The sequence below is a fragment of the Canis lupus genome, chromosome 6, assembly GCF_048164855.1.
Source record: "Canis lupus baileyi chromosome 6, mCanLup2.hap1, whole genome shotgun sequence".
Lineage (NCBI taxonomy): Eukaryota > Metazoa > Chordata > Mammalia > Carnivora > Canidae > Canis > Canis lupus.
Genome location: NC_132843.1, coordinates 15,227,187 through 15,249,117, shown reverse-complemented (window position 1 = coordinate 15,249,117; position 21,931 = coordinate 15,227,187). Strand labels below are relative to the sequence as shown.

The following is a 21,931-nucleotide window of genomic DNA, read 5'->3' as shown; positions in this document are numbered from 1 at the left end:
AAAAGCAGGAAGAATGTCAAGAAATGATGAAGATAAATATACTAGAACTTTTCAAAAACTTAATTCACCAATCAAAAGATAGAGACTCTAGAAGTGGATTTTTAAAATAAAATTTAAATATATGTTGGCTACAAGAGAGCTACTTAAAACAAAAAGACACTGAAATATTAAAAAAATAAAAAATAGATAAACCCATACTAAGAAAGTATGAACCAAGAAAAAATTGATGTAGCTATCTTAGCACTGAGAAAATAAAATTTAAGGGCAAAAAAATCAGAAAAAGAAGGACAGCATATACTGAAAAAGGGGAAATGAAAAGGAGATATAACCATCCAAAATGTAGGCACATAATAATACAATCTCAAAACAAATAAAGTAATAACTGACAGAATGATAAGGAAAAATACAGAAATTAACCATTATATATTGGAAATTTTAACACATCACTCTCAGGAACTAATAGGTAAAACAGAATATAAGATATATTGAAGATCAGAACAATATAGTTAACAACCACAAACTTTGATATATATATAACTCCACATTCAACAAACAGAAAACACATTCTTTTCATGTACATGTGGAATATTTGCAAAACCAGACTATTAGTTAGACCATTAGGGTGGCTTCAATAAATTCTGTCTCCAAATATAATGTAATAAAATTACTAACGTGTTTCCATATATTGAAACCAAAAAGCATAAGATAATGTTATGTTTTGCAATTAAATAACATTTTGAGCAACATTTCATTTAAGAGAAAATAAATATTTAGAATTAAATAATAATGAAGCATTATATGCCAAATTTTGGAGGACACAACTAAAGCAATACTAGAAGGAAATTTAGATTTTTAAATACATTTATCAGAAAACAAGAAAGATTATAAGCACGTGAGATAGGAGTGCAACTCAAAAAACTGGAGAAAGTATAACAGAACAAATTCAAAGAATCAAGAAGAAAATGTAACCTTGATTCCAATATCAGATAAGGATATGATAAGGAAAAAAAAATTAGGAGTTCCTGGGTAGCTAAGTCAGTTAAGCCTCTGACTCTTGGTTTTGGCTTAGGTCATGATCTCAGGATCTTGAGATTAAGCCCCATGTCAGGCTCTATGCTCAGTGAGGAGTCTACTTGTCCCTCTCTCTCTGCTCCTCCCCCACCTCGAATAAGTAAATTTGTAAAAACTAGGAATGAAAAGAAAAGCATAAAAAAGAAAGAAAGAAAGAAAGAAAGAAAGAAAGAAAGAAAGAAAGAGAAAAGAAAAGAAAAATTATAGGCCTCTCTCTTATGAACATAGTCGTAAAAATTTTTCTTGTGAAAAATTATGAAGAACTATGTTCTCTTATGAACATAGTTGTAAAAAAATTTTTAAAGATTTTATTTATTTATTCATTTTAGAGAGAGTGTAAGCAGGGGAAGAAGCAGAGGGAGAGGAAGAAAGAATCTGAAGCAGACTCTGCACTAAGCACAGAGTGCTCGATCTCACAACTGGGAGATCATGACCTGAGCTGAAACCAAGAGTCAGATGCATAACTTTATAAATCCTCTCTGGAAGGTTTAAACTCTAATAAAGGAGGTACAAAAGGATCTGAATTAATAGGAAGATATTCCTTGCTCTTGGATGAATTTCCTGAATTCTCCTCCAAATTAATCTAAGCACTCAGTGCAATTCCAATTGGACTTTTTTAGGAATTCAATAAGCTTATTCAAAAATTTATATAGAAGTTGCCACTAAAATGGCTAACTGGCTTTATAAGAGATTGGAGAGAGGGACTTAGTCTAACTTATATTAAGATATACTGAAATGCCATTATAATAAATGCAGTGTAATATATGTATGAACAGACAAACTGACTAATGGGACAGAATTAGAGACTTCAGAGATAGACCCACACATACGTGGAAACTTAACATTTGATAAAGTTGGCGCCACAAATCAATGGTGGAAGGTCTGGATGTTCAGTAGATGCCTGGGGAAGACTTGCTGACTATAAGGAGAAAAAAGAAAATTCAATTTTCACCTAACACCAGAAACAAATGTGGACTCAAAATGGATTACAAACCTAATATGAAAGGTAAAACTATAAAGTAGACAGAAGAAAATATAGGAGGAAATCTTTGTGACCCAGAGACAGATAGCTCCTTAAATAAAATTTCATGAGCTATCAGGCAACTACAGAAAAATCAAACTTAATTACATCAAAATTAGGGATTTCTATTCAATAAAAAGTACTATAGACAAAATTAAAAGGAAGATGAAATGGGAAAAGATACTTGCAATGTCTAAAACCAACAAAGGGTAAGTGTCTGTATATATGCATGAGATGATAGAAGTGAGGAATGTGGATGAAAGGAAGAATCAGATAATAAGAAATAGGACTGGGATCCCTGGGTGGCGCAGCGGTTTAGCGCCTGCCTTTGGCCCAGGGCACGATCCTGGAGACCCAGGATCGAATCCCACGTTGGGCTCCCAGTGCATGGAGCCTGCTTCTCCCTCTGCCTGTGTCTCTGCCTCTCTCTCTCTCTGTGTGACTATCATAAATAAATAAAAATTTTTTAAAAAATAAGAAATAGGACTGCCACAAACCTCTAGTGAAAATATGAACCTCTAGTGAAAATATGACATGATCTGAGAGTCATGGTTAACGTCATTCTGCATCTGAAATCCATGGGAAAAAATACAGTTCACCAAATCTGAGACACTTTTTAATTGTAAGATGTCTCATTATTTTATGTTACTGAGGAAGAAAAATTACCAATTAAATGATAACACAATGCTTTCTTATCATGTAAATTTTAATATTATACTTTTACAAGTGCTTTTAACCTAGTTGAAAAGATTTTTAAAATATTATCCTTGACATCTATAAAAAGAAAGAAAATATAAATGAAATAAATTGTTAAGGGTATTTCTAAAGCTCCTTTCCATATACTCAGAATCCAACTTTTTGGGTTACTTTTTAATTCAGACTCATCACTGCCTATGCCAAGCAGTTCCATTCTCATCCAGAGTGTTCACGATGTAACTTTTATTAGAAGAGCCCATGAAATTGCTGACACTTGTGACTAAAAAATGATGATTTCTTATGGTTCAACCTGATAAAAATGGTTCTTAATTACTTTTGGAAGCATCAAGAGATTGCAGTTGTCCTGTCATGCCACCAAGAATGCTTCCCAAAGTCATTCATGTACAGGCAAGGAAAACACTCGTTGCAACTACCTGCTGGCCAAGAGCAACTGAAAGACAGCCTGTGGATGATGAGTGGGGTTGTAATTTTGGAGGTGTTAAATGGGGGAAGGGAGTCTCTCTTAGAATCAATGAATACAGTAAAATATTAATAATAAGTTGAAATAATCAATAGAAATAATTTAAAAATAACATGAATAAAGAGGAATCATAGAGTGGTTTGGAAGCATTCAGTAGAAGTTTTAAGTGTGGCAGATGCTGACAGTGCCTCACCCATTACTCCCCGCACTCCCCAGCATGTGTCTCCTACTATGTTCTTTTTTTTTTTAATTTTTATTTATTTATGATAGTAACAGAGAGAGAGAGAGAGGCAGAGACACAGGCAGAGGGAGAAGCAGGCTCCATGCACCGGGAGCCCGACGTGGGATTCGATCCTGGATCTCCAGGATCGCGCCCTGGGCCAAAGGCAGGCGCCAAACCGCTGCACCACCCAGGGATCCCTCCTACTATGTTCTGTATTCAGTCTGCACCTGCTCACAGGGGAGGCCAAACTGTGGGGACCTAACACACCCCAGCTACAGGGAGTAGCTGTCAGTCAACAATGGATGGCAGTTAGGGAACAAGTATCTCAGCTTCCTCGACCTTCAAGGGAGTAACTCTGCAGCTGGTTCTTCATCTTCTCTGAGTTCCCCAGGGTGGTTGAGGTCCACTTGCCCCCATGAGTAGCTGGTTCAGACACATCCTAGAGTGACTTCTTTCTCTTCCCTTTGCTCCTTCTCCACATTATGACTTAGGCTTCGGGCACTCTCCTCCCAAATAAACCACTTGGACTCAAGTCCTTGTTTTGGGGTCTGTTTCTGGGGAGGTATAACCTAAGATAGTAAGCAAATCTCCAGGAACCTTGTAGCATTTGGCCATCACTTGACACAAAAAGATCATGAGCTTCCATCTCCTACCATCCCCAAGAGAACATCTTCTTGCAAGCCTCCCATCCTCTCCATATAATCTATGCCCACTCCTCTCTTTGACTTCTCAGCTTCCCCCTCTCCTTCCCATTCTACCTCCCCCACCTTCCTATCCCTCCTCATATAAACTTGACTTTGCTTCTTTTCCCTCTAGAGCCTCTAAGATCCGCATTGTGGGATGCAGTGAGCAAAAAAAAAAAAAAAATCTCTATAAAGAGTTTGACCTCGGATGATAGAGAAGAGATGTGTTCACAAATTGTTTAAAAATCATTACATTTAATTAAATAACATTAAATGAACAAGCCATTCTATCCCTAAGGCACTCATGCTTAGTGGTCAACATACATCAGAGATGTTCAGACTGGCTCAGAATATAGGCAATGCCTGCGTGTAGCCTGCTGGCCAACAGCTCTCCTTAGGTGGTCAGGTAAAATTATCAGAAGGTACAGAGCTATGAAGATGTCAAAAGGCAGCAGTGAGATATACAAATGGCCCACAAGCATATGAAAATATGCTCAACATCATTAATCATTAAGGAAATGCAAATTAAAACCACAATGCAGCATGAGCTTAGTCACCTCCCCCTAGCATAGCAAAATATTACAGACTGGGTGGCTTATCAACAACAAATATTCATTTCACACTGTTCTAGAGGCTGGAAGGCCAAGAATCAGGGTGCCAGCAAGGCAGGTTTTGTTAAGGGTCCTTATCTAGGCTGCGGACAGCTGATTTCTCGGTGTATCCATACAGGGTAGAAAGAGCAAGCTAGGTTTCTGGACTCTTCTTATAAGGACACAGACCCCAAAACAAGGGCTTCACCCTCATAGACCAATTACCTCTCAAAGGGCCCATCACACTGGGATTATGGTTTCCACATTCGAATCAGCAGGGTGGACAAATAACTCAAGAGCAGGTATCCTTTCACATCTATTAGGATGGTTACTTAAAAATCACACACACACACACAGAAAATAAGGAAGTGTTGTAAGGATGTAGAGAAATAAAAACAACAGTGCTCTGTTGGTAAAGTTGTAAAATGGTGCAGTTGCTATAGAAAACACTGTGTTGGTTCCTCAAAAAACTAAAAAAAGAATGATAGTATGATCTAGCAGTCCCACTTCTGGGTACCCAAAATAATTGAAAACAGGGACTAGAACAGATATTTTGTACACTCGTGTTCACAGCAGCATTATTCACCATAGCTAAAACATGGAAGCAACACAAATACCCATCAATGAATGAATGGATAAATGAAATATGGCGTGTTCATACAATGAAATATTATCCAGCCTTAAAAAGAATGGAAATCCTATCACATGCTGCAACATGGATGATGACCATTGAGACATTATGCTGAATGAAATAACCCAGTCATTGAAGGACAAACACTGCATGACACCACTTATGTGAGGAATCTAAAATAGTCAAACTCATTGAAACAGAGTAAAATGTTGCTTATCAGGGGCTGGAGGGGAGGGAGAAATCAGGAACTGTTGGTTAATGGATCTAGAGTTTCAGATTTGCAAAATGAAAAATTCTGGAGACAAGTGTGATATACTTAACAGTGTGATATACTTAACATTACTGAGCTGTATACTTAAAAATGGCTAAGGTGGTAAATGTTATGCGATGTGTATTTTACTGCGATTTAAAATAAAGATAAGGGGTGCCTGGGTGGCTGAGTGGTTGAGCGTCTGCCTTTGGTTCAGGGTGTGATCCCAGGGTCCTGGGATTGAGTCCCACATCAGGCTCCCCGGAGGGAGCCTGCTTCTCCCTCTGCCTATGTTTCTGCCTCTATCTGTGTGCCTCTTATGAATAAATAAGTAAAATCTTTTTAATAAATAAAATAAAATAAAATAAAGATAAAAAAACAAAGGTACCTTTTGAACTGGGAGTGTGGGGACAAGCAAGGGGCGAGGGTCGGCGGAAAAGTTAAAAACTTTTTTTTAAAGACTTTATTTATTTATTCATGAGAGACACAGAGACAGAGGCAGAGACACAGGTAGAGGGAGAAGCAGGCACCCTGTGAGGAGCCCAATGTGGGACTCGATCCCAGGACCCCGGATCACCACCTGAGCCAAAGGCAGATGCTCAACCACTGAGCCACCGAGGCGCCCTTTAAAAACACTTCTTATCCTCTATTCTGCAATTCTTTCTTAGTATTAATAAATAGAAAAATAAATGAACCCCTGAGTTACTCCAGGCACAAGCTCTGGACAAGGTCTCAGCATAAAGCAATAACGAACACAGTACCAAAGCTCTTGTGGGCAGGGATGATTTCCTATGCTTGTTTTCTGCTCCCCAAAGCTCTAATTATTTAGTGCATAAAGGTAATATGGGCTAGTTTGCTTTTTTCCTCTCTTCCTAACAGAAGAGAAAAAACTCATAGAAAGGGAGATTATGTCAAACCTATTTGGTTGGAAATCTCTTATTAAAAAAAAACCCACTAAAGCAAATATCTTTTTTGTTATAATGATCTAGTAATATAAAAGGACACAAAATTAAAAGCACACAATGGCTTATTGCTGCACCTGAACCAAAGGTAATGTTTATCAAATTATTAAAGAAGCACTTATGATAACCTACGATATTAGAGATAGTGTTATGTCTATGAAGCTTAATGTGTTGGTCTCAGGGGTACTGCCACAGAGACTCACCCTCACCCCCTCTTTGCTGGCACAAATGGATTTGACTACACAGATGAGCTTGTCCACAAGTGCCATATTTAACAAAAGAACAATATGTATTTATTCCCAAAATTTTGATTAAAAAATAAAACAAACATCTTTGCATTTCCATCCCACCAGGGAATAGAGTTTTAATGAACACACGAAGCAACTAGGTGACATCTTTATCAGCCCTCATAAACCTTGATTGAACACACAGCGATAAGGCCTGTTTAAACTATCCTCCTGATAACAGGCCTGGAGTCAGCACTGGCCTTAGCAACCAGCCCAGCAAAGAGGCCTCTCCAAAACCCAGAGTTCAGGCCCACTAGGGCCTAGGGAAGCTGCAAAAATCCTAAGCTCCAGGCAGCTGGTTTATTTGGGGGTGACAGCAAGGTGGTGGGTAGGTGGGTGCGGGCCAGTCACCCTGGCTTTCTTGGAAGGAGACTCTCTCCAACCAGTTTTGGCACCTGGGGGTGAGGATCCTGGAGAGAAAAGGGTGTTTTAAGCCCTAGTGACCTTTAGCATTTACATCTGCAAACACAGAGGACTACAGAGCGGTGATTTTAAAGGATTTGGGAATGGCCAGCTCTGGTTTTCTTTCCACCAGCGTCATAAATGAATGAAAGGTACAGACATCTGAAAAGAGCTGGGAGCCACGGGACCTTTCTAATAAGCTGTGAGTCTCATTCCTGCCTGCAGCCCTTTCCTTTTATGCTCTAGCACCTCTGATCACTCACTTGCTACTTGGAATCCCAGCCCCCTACCTCCCAGCCTTCGCAGTCCAGAACCCACAGCGTCCCCCACAGGCTGCAGCAGCCAGCACTGGTGGCAGGGTTGTGGGGGGGGATGGGGGGGGTGGGGAGCTATGTCTTGTGAACCATTGAAGGCTTTGTCCAAGCAGCCTCACCCAGAGGATGTTCATCCCCTCACCCTCGGAAGCAGGCTGAAGACCACCCTCACAGGCAGCAGCAGGAAGTGCTCTGGATCTCAGGAGCTGCCGCTCCTGGGCTGGCCCCAGCCCATTCCTACCAACTGGCCCTCTTTGGGTACAGCTTGTAACTTCCCTGGGTCTTGCTTTCTTCAACTGAAAGAAGAGATAGTTGGACTGAAAAGTCTTTCAGAAATCTTCCAGGCCTACAATTAAATGAGAAGCATTTGCCATTTTCCCCTAAACGCCCTCTCCCTCAATTTTTTGATAACATTTAATCACCAGAGTGGATTATCTTATAGGTCAGGATGAAGTATACACTAGGTCATTTCCTACATCACCAAGATTATCAGTTTTCGTAATAAGCTCCAACACATGGATGACACTAAAATTTCCCCTATTCCCCCCTTCCCCCACATTAGACTTGCCCCCAATGAGAGCAAAGATGGGCCCCCAAAGATGCCTTCCTGAAAGTCAGTAACTATAGTTTTGGCAGAACAGTAGTGAAAGGAAGTTGTACCAGCTGGTAAATTCCACTGTGTCCTATGGAAAACACCTGGCCTGTATGTGTTCGAGGACTTGCATCTTCAGAGGAGGTTGCAAAGGAACTCAAGCTCTTCTGACCCAGGAGGCAAATAGGAAGATCATCTCTAGGGAAACTAGATTTGATACGCTATCTTTTGAGCTGTACCTGCTCATGTTCCTGGCCAGCAATTTCTCTTGAACATTTACATGGGATTTTATATTTAAAAAGAGGTTTCCCATCACTTTGCTGTAAATCTACATCCCCACGATAGTATGGTTAATATTATTTGTGATTTTTTTCCCTATAAAGAAGGGATTTTTGCAATAGGGAGAGAGAAAAAGCAAGCAAAATGACAAACTAACAAACACTGAGGCAAATATTTCGATTTTACAGGTAATAATCTTACACACAGCAGTATACTGCATGTATTTTCCAAACCCATAAGTAGCACATGAGATGTGATGACCATGAATGTGCTTTTGAGGGGGGTGAGGCAAGAGAGCTGAAACCTCAACTGTCTGGAGCAACTTCATGTAGTCAACAAACCTATAGGAGATCCTGGGATCCATTCCATAGAGTAGAGAAGCAGGGGCAATCAGCACGCTCGTATACTGAACCATCATAATATTCGTGCATCAAAAGGGAAAAGAAGTAGACCTCAGTGGAGTACCAATTAATCTATACTATTTCCTTATATACCTCCTTGCATTCAGAGAGCCTACCTTTTTTTTCCTTAACCATTTCTAGATTTAGGGTGCTGATATAATTTATCATCCAAACCAGAAAGTTGAAAAAAGGACCATATTAATAACTACAATTGGTATCTACTAGGTCTGGCCAAGGCAAGTAGGACCTCTGGTTGCTCTATGGCCACACCTGGGACATGATCCCTATCCCTGAGATGCCATGGTTCCCACAACTCAACCTAGATTATTTTATCAGATTTTCCTTTTGTCTATCAAAGTGTAATATGTCCAGGTCTGGACTATTATAATTTTTATTTATTCCTTCCTTCAACAACTATTACTGATCTACCATATGGGAGGCAATGTGGTATCTGCTGGTCCCCTACAGGAGCTGACAGTAGAGTCATGCATAGGTCAGGATTAGAGTGCTGGCTTCTCCTTACATACAGTGCCTAGCTTTTCTGAGCTTCAGGTGTCCTGCTCCATCAAATGGTGATAATAATGTAACTACTACATAGGATCATCATGAGAGTTAAGTGAGTCCATGTATGTTAAGTGCTTGGCACAGGGGAAGTACTATGTAGGGTTAACTATAGTCAACAACAGCCACCTATTTCTGACTTAACCACTTCATTCATAGTGGATTTTCTCACTACAGATGTAGCTAAGAACACAAAACACTCATTCATTCAGCTCACTAAATGGCCACCAGATGAGGACACTAGGAAAGACACAAAGCGTAAACAATGTAAATCCATGCATCTTGGGAATTCCTAATTAGAAATGAAAAGGACTACATGAGTACTTTTAAAAACTTGTGCCTAGTAACTCTGACTATACATTAGAATTGTATGAAAAGCCTTTTTTTAAATTTTTATTTATTTATTTGAGAGAGAGAGACAGGCAGAGGGAGAAGCAGGCTCTATGCAGGGAGCCCGATGTGGGACTGGATCCTAGGTCTCCAGGATCACGCCCTGGGGTAAAGGTGGCACTAAACCGCTGAGCCACCCAGGCTGCCCTAAAAAGCTTTTAAGAAAAAGCAGGGACTCTATCACTTAACAACCAAATGAGATGCTCTAGGAGTAAAGCAAATAATGCCGAACATTAATAAAAGTAGTGTTTCACCTGTCAGTGAATTGTCCGTGATTAAGCTGTGAAGTCTTTGCAATAGCCAGTAACAAACTATCGGTTAAGCTATCGGTTAAGATCTTTTTGAGCGTTTACTATGTGCCAGGTACTGTACCAAGAGCTCCATGGGTTGGTTTGGTCCACGACGGCCTTGTGGAGGAAGAGTTTGGGCTGGGGCTGTGAACGATTGAAAGGAAGAAGTAGGGCTGTTTGTGATGCAAAGGAGAGAGAGAGAGTCTCAGCCCTGCAGTTGGAGTGTGCATTTTTGGATTGAGGACAGATAGAAGAATGAACAAATTTCAAAGTAAAGAAAGTACTTTTATTTCATGTGTAGTTCACATGTCCTCTGTAGATATTACTGAAAAAGAACATTCACCCAAAAATCTTAAACTGTGAAATGTATGGCTTCAATAAGCATTAAGCAGAGGCCAACCTATATTCTGTCTTCATGGGGCTTTGTGTAACTGACCATATTCATAACATAGCTACAGTGAGACTCCATGGAAAATAAAACAAGAGTAGATCTGAGTAAATTCCTTCCACTTTGCCCTTCCTATCTCCTGACCTCTGCTCTGTTCCCTACAAAACCAGCAGTGAGTTCTCAGGGATCAGCCTGGAAGCACAATTTGGAATCTTACATTTGACTTTTGGATAAACAAGAATAAAAGAATCAACAATCAGAGAGAGACAGAGAGACAGAGAGAGACAGATAATTAGATTTTAAGTTATAAAGATAAAATTAAAGCATGGCCTCATGCAGTGCAGCCTCTCTCTCTAAGAGGAGTTATATGAACTAGGGTGTTAGTTAGAAATGGAACAACTGTGAGAAAGCCAAGATTACGCAGGAAGGAAATAAACCCATCATGTCACACCATAGGATTTTTTTTTAAGATTTTATTTATTTATTCATGAGAGACACAGAGAGAGGGAGAGAGGCAGAGACACAGGCAGAGGGAGAAGCAGGCTCCACGCAGGGAGCCTGAAGTGGGACTTGGTCCCAGGTCTCCAGGATCACGCCCTGAGCCCAAGGCGGCACTAAACTGCTGAGCCACCGGGGCTGCCACACCACAGGATTTTTAAGATAAAAATTTTTTATTCAGCCTTATTCCAGAAAAACCCAAATCTTCTCCCCAACTCCACCCCATCTCTTCCACACAAGGCTGGATTAGACAGATAGGCCTTTCTTGATTTGTTAGGCAACAGACTTTGCAGGCTCCTACAATGTGTAAGACCCCATTCAAGGCAAAGGGTGGAGGAGAGACCTTTGGCCCCCTGGGAGACATTCTTTTAATTAAGGATTTGAATTTCTTTTACCACCTTTGGCTGCGGCTGCAATCTGCCTTTTTTTTTTTTTTCTATCACCTCTCTTTGATTAAAGTATTGGCGTAATCTTCTGACAGTACAATCCTTCATTTATTGTGCAAAGTCTGTGCTAGTTCATAGATCATCTTGACGCCACTATTAATAAAGAACACTGGAATTTCACATCATAGACTATAATGTCTCTACATGATCCTCTACATGATCTCTACATGATCCTCCCTTAAGCAACTTTATGGATTAACCATTACCAGCATCCCCATTTTACCTATAAGAAGACTAAGGGTCAGAGCTTAAGTGGATAACTGAAGGCCACTGGTAAATGTGGCACAAAGTTTCAATTCTAAATCCCATTTCTTATTCTATGCTCTTTGAGGGAGTATTCAATTTTCTCAACTCATGTTGAGGAGAGCAGGATGCGGAGAGAAGCCACATTTCAGAAAGTTCATTCTGTTACCATCTGTTGGTATCTACTTACATTCTTAACACCAGCACTCACAACTCAGAAGCATCTAAAAACTCTATCTGTGTGTTCATGCTTTCCTTCTGTCCCTTCCTAGCATGGAGAACTGTGTTGGCTCTGCTTGCTAATCTCTAATACTCAAGCTGCCCAGGGTAGACCCTGCAGAGGTGAGGAATCACCTCTCCCCACACAATGATGAATTATCCCAGCCATGTAATGGGACTTCAAGAGCCAAAAGAATAAAATCCAACAAATTTAGTAATCCTGTAACAATAACCAAAAAAGCAAACTCCAAGGATTATCAAGGGTCAGGCCCAAGCATGGAGACACTCCAGACTCTTTGGTGTCTTGGGATTCCCATGGAGACCTTCAGCTGTCCTTGCTGGCTTTTCAGTCTGTAATGTCTTACAGATTTCAGGGCTGGCCTCTGACAGCTCTGACATATCTGAACTAAGGCTAACCTCAGCTCGTTACTTGAAAGCCTGATAAGTTATACTGTACCTGTCAAAGCCTTTCTCCTCCGAGACTCTCTCCCCTCTCCAATGGGGCAACAACAATAACAAAAAAAAAAAAAAAAAAAAGAAAAGGAGAAGAAGAGGAAAATGTATCTTCTTCATTTGACTGGCATAACCTCCTGTGCATAAATTGCTATTATGTTATTCTAAATCCTGATTCATAACCAAAAGAAAATACAGACCACTTAGTTGGGGAGAAAACATTATCAATTCAATTTCTTCCAATTTATAAGAGCTGTTGGCCTCTCTTGGAATATAAATTCTGTCTTGGGGCTGGGTAGGAGAGAGCAGAAACAAGGTCCGCGTCGTCAGGAAATAAAGACATATCAATTTGCCCCTCCAAAACTTCAACAAGTTTCTCTCTAATGTCCCCCAGGGTGGAAGTCACTCCTGTATATTGTCACTCTCTGTCATCCATGAGAGAGAAACTTGAACGCTCACCCCAGTCCCAAAGGCCATTCTCGTGATTTTGCCCATTGTTAGCTTGGGTCAGTGTCCCATAAGGAACCCAGATGGCATCATGCGGAATCTTCCTGAGAGGGCCCTTGAAGAAAGAAAGAACCCACTTCTCCACTCATCTGTCCCCAGTTCTGACCAGTGAGGAGATCTTACTTTAGATTACAGAACAGGAAGGAATTTGAGGACTTAGCCAGATCCAGTCAGCACTGCAACAAGCATCCATTAGTTAGATCAGCAAAGACTTGGAAAAAGAATACCTCAAACAGTTTCTACTCATTGCTGTCTGCTGCCATAAGGCCTTGGAAAGATACTTTGTTTTTTTGTCACAATTCTTTACCTACAAAAAAAAGGGGGGAGCTTATACCTTTCTTTCAAGAGTACAGAAACAGGAAGGAATTTTAAACATGATCACAATGTAAGAACTACATAAATGTCACATGACAAATGATAACTGCAAATGATTTATTTCTCAGCAAATAAAATTACTTCAACTAGGCAAAGGCAATTACTAAAAGAAACTTGTAAGGAGTGCTGTCAGGTTAGGTCGGCAGAAGTATATGGACATGCCAGGGACATGGGGCTTCAGATGACACCCCTGCCCTCTACTCAAGAGACCTCACTTTCAGAATATTTTATGTTTCTTATCTGAATATAGTCTCATTTTAAAATTTAAACATAAAGCTTTTTAAAGCACCCCTTTTGCTCTCTACTACCCCTGTTTCCACCTCTAGTCCCACCAGCCCTATATCTCTTCCATAATGTAACTTCTATTAGCTATTTGCTGTGTGTCCTGCTGGGCCACGTTCAGGGCATTTACATGCATGTGTGTATATAGTACCAGACTTTTAAATATACAGTTTATTACTCAAGGATTAAGGTATTTGACCTGAGGCACTTAAATATTAATGTGAACCTCTGGATAAAAATTTAATCTCTGCAGCTGGCTAGTGCCCTTTACACAGTAGAAGCTAACTCCAGGGTAATTACAAAAGAAATCAGTACTAGAGTTAACTCTCAATTATCTGGGGACTCATTTTCAAGACTGGGAACTCCTGAGGCCTCCCTGCTTTTGCAAGCCTACTTGGGGACCCACATCTTGGCTATTTTACCTCTTATCAGCATCTCACCCAGAAAGCAAACTGGTTAGATTCAAAAGACTCCAACTATAAATTGTCTTTACTTGTTATCTCTTTCATTGTTGCATTCAAAAGCAGAGAATTCGGAAATTATTTTTTCTCTGATGATCTAAAATAAGATTTAGGTTTATCTGCAAATTTTACTTACTCACACCCCACAGCGCCTTCCTCTGCTGCCCGCAAACACCACAGATAATCAAGATTTGGCTTTGGCTGAGATTTATAAGGGAACGTATCTGGATTTCCCTCTCTGCCCTGGTCTGCTAATGTCCAGTTGGCTGATGTTCAGGGCAAGATGCCAGGCCTATATTTTGGGGAAGGATCATCCAGAGAGATAGGGGCGGATGTGATTTGGCAGCTCTGTGAGATCTGGCATGTGATTTTACGTGCTGTGGTGTTATGTTTCTTAAACTCAGTACATGTACTTAGAAGGCTGTTCATCATCATCACAGAATATCCAGGCAGCACCTACTTGGCACCAGAGGTACTCCGAATGTCTTTTTAAAATAATATTTTAACAAGAGGCCCAGGAAATGCATAATAGAGTGGCACTGCTTGGTACTACTATGTTATGCTGATACTGGCATTTTTATTGGAAATTAGGATATTTTCCTGTTTCTACAGTTAGAAGGAATTCTAGAAAAAACAAAAGATACATTTTATTTTTTTATAAATATTTTTATTTATTTGTTCATGAGAGACACACAGAGAGAGGCAGAGACATAGGCAGAGGGAGAAGCAGGCTCCCTGCAGGGATCCTGATGTGGGACTCAATCCCATGACCCCGGGATCACCACCTAAGCCGAAGGCAGACACTCAACCACTAAGCCACCCAGGTGCCCAGCTAAAATACATTTACAATTGTTTTTAATTTATTCAGTGAAGACTATGGCAAACACATATTTTGAAATAAAACAATATTTCTTGGGCTAATAAAAATCAAGATGAAAAAAGAAATTAATATTAGAACACTGTTTTTGGTCTTTTTGCACTTCTCATTTTCTTGTATAATTCACATATGAAGAAGAACAATTTCTTTTCTTTTCTTTTTTTTTTTTTTTTTGAGAGAGAGAGTGCGGAGGAAGAGGGACAAAAGGAGAGGGAGAGAGAGAATCTTAAGCAGGCTCCATGCCCAGCACAGAGCCTGATGTGGAGCTCAACCCCACGACCCTGAGATCACGACCTGAGCCGAAATCAAGAGTCAGCCGCTTAACCGACTGAGCCACCCAGGCGTCCTGAGGAAGAAGTTTTTACCTTCTCTTCTGAGCAAAGCTGTCTTGCCTGCCCCTTACAAATCTTTCCAGGAATATTGATTGTCCACTTGAGATTGGGATTTCTGATTTGTGACGATAGGTTCTGGCAGCAGGTTTTGGGAAGAGGTATCTCCATACCATATGGTGAAACCCTAGTGCTTCATATAGCCAAATATGTTATTGTGTTGCTGTCATCGGAACAGATGCCCATGAATCACTCAAGAGAATGGGGTCCCACATATTTTTAAAAGGATCTAACTGGAGTCAGTTTTGCCAAAAGAAGTCAGTAAATATAGAGCAAATGTGGCTCCTTGCCCCTTAAAAATCATCAGGTACCTTGCAAGGCTCAAGATACATCGATGGAGTATACGGTTCATCTTCTGATTTTGGACAAGAAGTTTGGTTAAGAAAAGTAAAAAGTAACACTGAGCTGTCGGGAAATCGCCTTGCAGGGGGCTGAATTTCCTCCCGCGTCAAAAGAAGGGGGAAGGCAGATGACCTCAAAGGCCTCTTCAGTACAAGAATTCTCAGGCTGCCAGCAGGGTTTTCCCTACTTGGCCTTTTTCCCAGCAATAAAGTTATTAGAAGATTAGGAGGGGAGAAGGGCGAGTGAAATGAGAGGTCAGCATGGTTTGGAGAAAATGATTCGCTTTACTCAGTATCTTGTCCCCACACCGAGCCCAGCGTCGCTCCCAGGAGTCGCTTTGAGGAAACAGAAGCAAGGCTGGCATGAGCCTTTCTGGGTGTGGGTCTGCAGCATTTTGACCAACTGGTAACTATTTTCCCTTCTTCGTCACTACTTAAGTTCCTAAGAAAATAATTCCTTTGACTAAAAAATAAATTATAATAGGTATCTCCCACACTGTTGTGGGATTAAACGCGATATTCATATTTGCTAAACCCGTAATAGGGTGATTGGCTATAGGAAATGATAAATATTGCTTAGCCTTTGGGTTGCATTAGTGACTGACAACTCCTTTTTTGTATATTCTCTTTAATTTATGAAGCAATTTCACTTAACCGAATCTTTCAACGCATATTTAATGAGTGCTTGCTATGATGTGCCAGACACTTTTCTGAACGCTAAGAATCCAATGGTGACTGGGAGAGTCAAAGGCCCTACCCTCAGAATTCATGTTCTAGTTGGGGGAGAAAAGTAATAAACAAGAAAATATGATAGGGTAGGGGACGAGGGTAGGTAAGGATGGGGATCTGTTATACAATATAGGGTCATCTGGAAAGGCCTCTCTAGTCAGGAGACAATTGAACAGACACCTAAAAGAAGTGGGGGAGAGGGGGTGAGCCTTGTGAATATTAATGAGAAGGGCATTCTAGAGGGAGGGAACAGCAAATGCTAAAGGCCCTGGGGTAGAAAGGTGTTCGGAACGTTCAAAAAAGAGAAAGGAGCCCATGTGCCGCAGCCAGGGGACAGGAATGGAATTAGTGATGAGAAGGAGGATGCATTAGGCCTGGAGCATGGAAGAATTGTTGTTGTTATTGTTGTTGTTGTTTTGTTGGAGTGCGATGCAAAGCTTTTGGAGGGTCCTAATCACAGTCACTAATGCAACCTGAAGGCTAAGTAACATTTATCATTTCCTATAGCCAATCACCCTATTATGGGTTTAGCAAATATGAGTATCATGTTTAATCCCACAACAGTGTGGGAGATACCTATTATTATTTATTTTTTAGTCAGACATTTAGTCTGATTTACACATTAGAAAGCTCACTTTAGCAGTAATGTGAAGAATAGGCTGAAAGGGGACAGCAAGCAGCAGAGGCCAGACAGGTAAGACTATTGTCATAATCCGACAAGAGGGCGTGGCTTTGTCCAGGTAGCAGGAGAAGCAGGAAGAAGCAGTCAGATTCAATTTTCAAGGTACAGCCAACAGGATTTGCTGACAGGTTGGAGTTAAGGAAAGAGAAAAGGAAAAAAAAATCAATCAAAAGACGATGAACACTGAGTTTTTGGATCTGGCAATGGGAAGGTAGAGTTGCCTTTTATCGAGATGGCAAAGACATTAACTCATAACTTCCCTGTCAGGCAGATACCATGAATATTCCCATTTTACAGATGCGGAAGATGAGACACAGAGAGATTACCCAGATAAAGGGATCCTTATTCATTTAAGACATAGATAAGGACCCAGCAAATGGCAAAGCCTCATAAGCTCAGATCTTAAATTGGGGTTAGTAGAGTAAAAGATTTTAAGTTTCATAAAAATCAGATAATGCTACTCTATTTCTGAAAGTTACTTGTTGGTGTTAGATGCCCACCCAGTGCCAGGAGAGAAGATAACTTTCTGGAAGTCTTGGCACTTCCAGCTCTCTGGACAGGACTACTCTTCAATCATGGAAAAGGAATAGGAATAAACAGAGCTCCTTCCTAGAAATACCAAACCTGCTACTGAATCCCCACACAAGTTCCATCATTAGGCTAAGAGAGAAGAAAGTTTAGAAGCTCCATAGCTTGGGATAGGGGTAAATTTAGACAGTGCAGGGATTTATCTGGACAAGGACATCTACAGGGACAGAATTTTTTTTAATTGTAGTTGCTGTACAATATATTACTTTCAGGTGTACAACACAGTGATTCAATATTTATATATACTAAAATATCACCCCAAGTCTAGTTACCATGTGTCACCATACAAAGTTATTACAGTGTTATTGAATAATATTCCCTATGCTGTACTTTTCATGCCCACAATTTATTTATTTTAGAACTAAAAGTTTGTACCTCTTAATCCCCTTCGCCTGTCTATCCCTTTTACTCCTCTCTCCTCTGGCAACCACCAGTTTGTTCTCTGTATTTTTTAGTCTGTTTTTGTTTTGTTTTATTTTTTCATTTGTTTCAGCTTTTTGGATTCCACATGTAAGTGAAATCATATGGTATATGTCTTTCTCTGTCCTACTTCACTTAGCATAATACCCCCTAGTTTCATCCATGTTTTCCAAATGGCAAGGTCTCATTCTCTTTTTACAGCTAAGTAATATTCCTTGTATATATGTACCACATCTTCTTTATCCATTCATCTGTCAATGGACACTTGGGTTGCTTTTATATCTTGGCTCTTGTAAGTAATGCTGCAATGAACATGGGAGTGAGCATCCTTTCAAATTGGTGTTTTCATTTTCTTCTGATCAATATTCCAAAGGTATGTTTGATATATTTATCAGAAGATTGCTAGATCCTATAGTAGGTCTATTTTTTTTAAAGATCTTATTTGTGTATTTGAGAGAGAGAGAGAGAAAGAGTGCACACACAAATGGGGTAGGAGGGGCAGAGGGAGAGGGAGACGCAGGCTCTCCACTGAGCAGGCAGCCAGATGCAGGGCTCCATCCTAGAACCCCGAGATCACGACCTGAGTCAAAAGTAGACACTTAACTGTGTGGTCCCTGTAGGTCTATTTTTAATTTTTAGAGGAATCTCCATACTGTTCTCCATAGTGGCTGCACCAATTTACGGGACAGGATTTGGGAGACAGAGAAGAGAACCTGCACAGAGAAAACTGAATTCCAGCAATCACCCAGAATCCTTGCATATATAAATTCCACAGCCTTTTGATGTCATGCATTCTGTGAACACTCCATGTCCAGAGGAGGAGAGAGAGGCCAGGGGTAGGGGTGGGGGATCTTGACTAAGGGCTCCCACAGCCTGTGAGGGCAGTGCCAGCACTGAACCCAGGTCAGGGGGAGACTTGAATCTGCTTTTCCTACTTTTCTCTATTGCCTCCCAGACAGAAACAGGAGAAGTGAAGGGCAGAAGTGCCAACATGTAGCATGACCACCTGCATCATGGGGTTCTGAGTTGGGTCCGAGTCCCAGTGCCCTCACACCTGGCTACCTCACAAAGTAAGACATTGGGGATGGGAGTGGGGGGTCAGTAGCTAGATTTGGACTACCATCTTGTCAAAAGTCAAATTTTCTAACTAGTTTACTGGAGAAGAAAAGTTGCTTCAAATATTGAGCTGCAGAGTATCTAAGAGCCCATTAGCAAAGTCATGGGGGGTGGGGGTGGGGCTCCATTTGAATTCTTCAGAAGATAACTCTACCTTCTCCACCCACTTAGGGAGTCTCCGGGCCAGCTCAGGGGAAGCTGCCAAGAGATTTGGTCCTCAGAAAGGAGACAGAACTGCATCAATCAAATTAGTATTTATTCAGTGCTGACGTGCCCAGAGCTGTGATAGGCCAGCAAGAAACCCTGGTCCCTGTCACCAATTTGTTTATAATCTCACTAAACAGAGATGGACTCACATAAAATGCTTTGTAAGCAATCCACTAAGATTTAACTGAAGGCCAGCCCAGAATGGGTACTTAACAAATATTTGTTGCGGGAATTGTTTGTGAAAATGTGTAGGAGTTCAGAGAGGAGAGAGCCGTGGGCCTTGGGGCTGCTGGGAAGGCTTCGTGGCTCAGGGTCGGAATGTGGGATGTGTGCTGGATAGAGAAGGTTGTAAGCCAAGGGAAAAGTATGAACAAAGCTTTTATCACTATTGAGTCTTGGGAAAAGTGGATAATTGACACAAGAAGGCTGTATAATCTTAAGTCCCAGTTGCACACTCACTTCTGTTGTGCTATGGATGCCCCCGGTCCTTCTTACTGATACAAAGACCCATGCTCCCAGCCACTCGAAAATGCACTTTGTCCAAAGCAGAGGTGGCAATATTAGGAGGTGTAGAGGAACCCTGTGACTTGCCTGACTAGCACCGGAGGGATCCTGTCACGGAATGAAGGTGTTCTTGCCGGCGGTGGGCTTCGATCGTTTCTCTGCTGTGTGCTGCGACCAGTCTGGCTGGGGCGTGGCTGAGTTCGCTAAGGATATGTACAGAGGGATATACCTTAAAACCAAAGAAGCTTACGCTGCAGGGCTCTCACTACACCGGCCCCGTCCAACGCCTGGGAAGTGTCCAACAGTGTGTTCATTCGGTCAGGGTGTTTGTAAAATAGGCAAATATGTATTTTTGCTGCAATCAGGTAAGATTGCTTTCTGTTGCCATTTCTGCTTTTTTCACTTCTCTGTGTCAGGTGGCCATGGGGTAGCCACTCCATTTTTGAGATGACATAGATGAGGATATATTAAAGACACATTTACTTGGCATTTAGTTGGATACGTTGATGGGGCTTGCAGTTATCTCTGCGTATACTTAAGTTATCACAAAGCTATCTTAGCATAGACATGGCTTCCAGGAACATTCCCATCTCTCTTGCTCCTGGTGTTGTGGTGTAAAGGAGCAGGGCCAAGGCGGTATCGCAATAGGCTTGTGTCTCGTGGTGCCCGGCACTTGCAGGACACTGGGTGTACACCAGAAAATGGCCTGAAACGAATGCAGCCAGCAACTAGCTTGTGACAAATTCCTCCAGTCGTCACACAGAAATGGAAAGCCAAAGATTGGGTTCTCATTAACAATAGTCAAAATGGACATTCTCTTCTGTCAAGATGTGAGGGGAGAGCATTAGATGTATCAGGCAGTTCTGTTAGGAAATATGCTTTTCACCCTAAATTTGGAGATGTTTGTGGTCTTTTTTCTAATTACGATTTGTTGTGATTTATTCTCTCATTCTAACTAAAACCTTACTTTCATGTCTACATTTTTATTTATAACTCTCATTGTTTTTCTAAAGAGGGTGTCCTAAATTATAGGAGCTCCCAGTCTCTACAAGATCTTGAGCCACTTCTTCAATGTCTGTATTAGCTTATACACCTGAAAATTTCTCTTGCAGAACCATGGAAGACACAGATTCCTGTTTCTCTGGCAGAGAGGCAGGATGTTACAATGACTACAGGCAGAGACACAGGCCAGACTGCCAGGGTTCAAATGCCACATAAAGCATAAACCACAGTGCTTTCGAAGGCACTTATGAAGTGTTAAACATATTATTGCTTTAGACATGTCATCTCTTGTTCTAAATACTTATTCAGATACTAGAATTACAAGATATAGAATTTTTAAAAATACTTCGTAATCATATTTTATAATTAGTATATATTTTAGCAATTAAAAATTTTTTTTATTTTAGCAATTTTTAACCAAAACATCACTAAACTAATAGTAGAGAATTGAGCTTTTGTGCTCACTGCATTTGTTTCACACCTGGTAGCATGAGGATAGAGTTCAGGTGTCAAGCAAACTCAATATGGAAAAAGAAGCATGATAGAGAAGAGACTATATGAAGGTCAGAGTCCCTTCAGTAATGGAATGATCCTTACTGTCCGGCTGCTAACCCCAGGAGTGGTTTAACCAGGAAGGAATGGGTCTTTAATTCACTAAGAGGATTTTACTGACCTCTTGTGGGAGAGAGAGGTTGGTGCATCTGATGGAGACCCCGGTTTGGGGAACTTGTTTTCCTACAATTCTTCAGGGGAAAATTCAAGGAGTAGAAAGGTGAAGTAAGTTACTAACTGCCCAGGTTCTTCCCATTCAACTTGAAATTCTCATTTCCAGTTCCTTCTCACATCAGTTTTTTTTTTTTTTCTGACACACTTCAGAGCTTTCATCAAATGCAGGAGGTATTGCTGTCAGAAATATGGCCCTTTGGTTGTTTAAAAAAAGGAAGGTAGGAAGAAAGGAAGGAAAGGAGGGAGGAAGGAAAGATAAAAAGAAAACCAATTTTGGATCCTAACACAGCTACTACCTAAATTAAAGAGTGTGAGCAATGTTTTTAATCTTTCTGAGCTCCCCATCCTCATAGG

General features: G+C 40.7%; 2 long non-coding RNA genes across 2 annotated transcripts; one reads left to right on the top strand and one right to left on the bottom strand.

The window, feature by feature from the left end:
* Positions 1–14,982: 14,982 nt before the first annotated feature.
* LOC140635050 (uncharacterized) lies at positions 14,983–21,214 on the bottom strand. The gene is made up of 2 exons (XR_012032392.1): positions 18,627–21,214; positions 14,983–17,135 (listed from the first exon to the last, which is right to left on the bottom strand). It is a non-coding gene; the product is annotated as an uncharacterized lncRNA (long non-coding RNA).
* On the top strand, positions 18,868–19,562 carry LOC140635046 (uncharacterized). Its single transcript, XR_012032385.1, has 2 exons — positions 18,868–19,092; positions 19,310–19,562. It is a non-coding gene; the product is annotated as an uncharacterized lncRNA (long non-coding RNA).
* Positions 21,215–21,931: the final 717 nt, after the last annotated feature.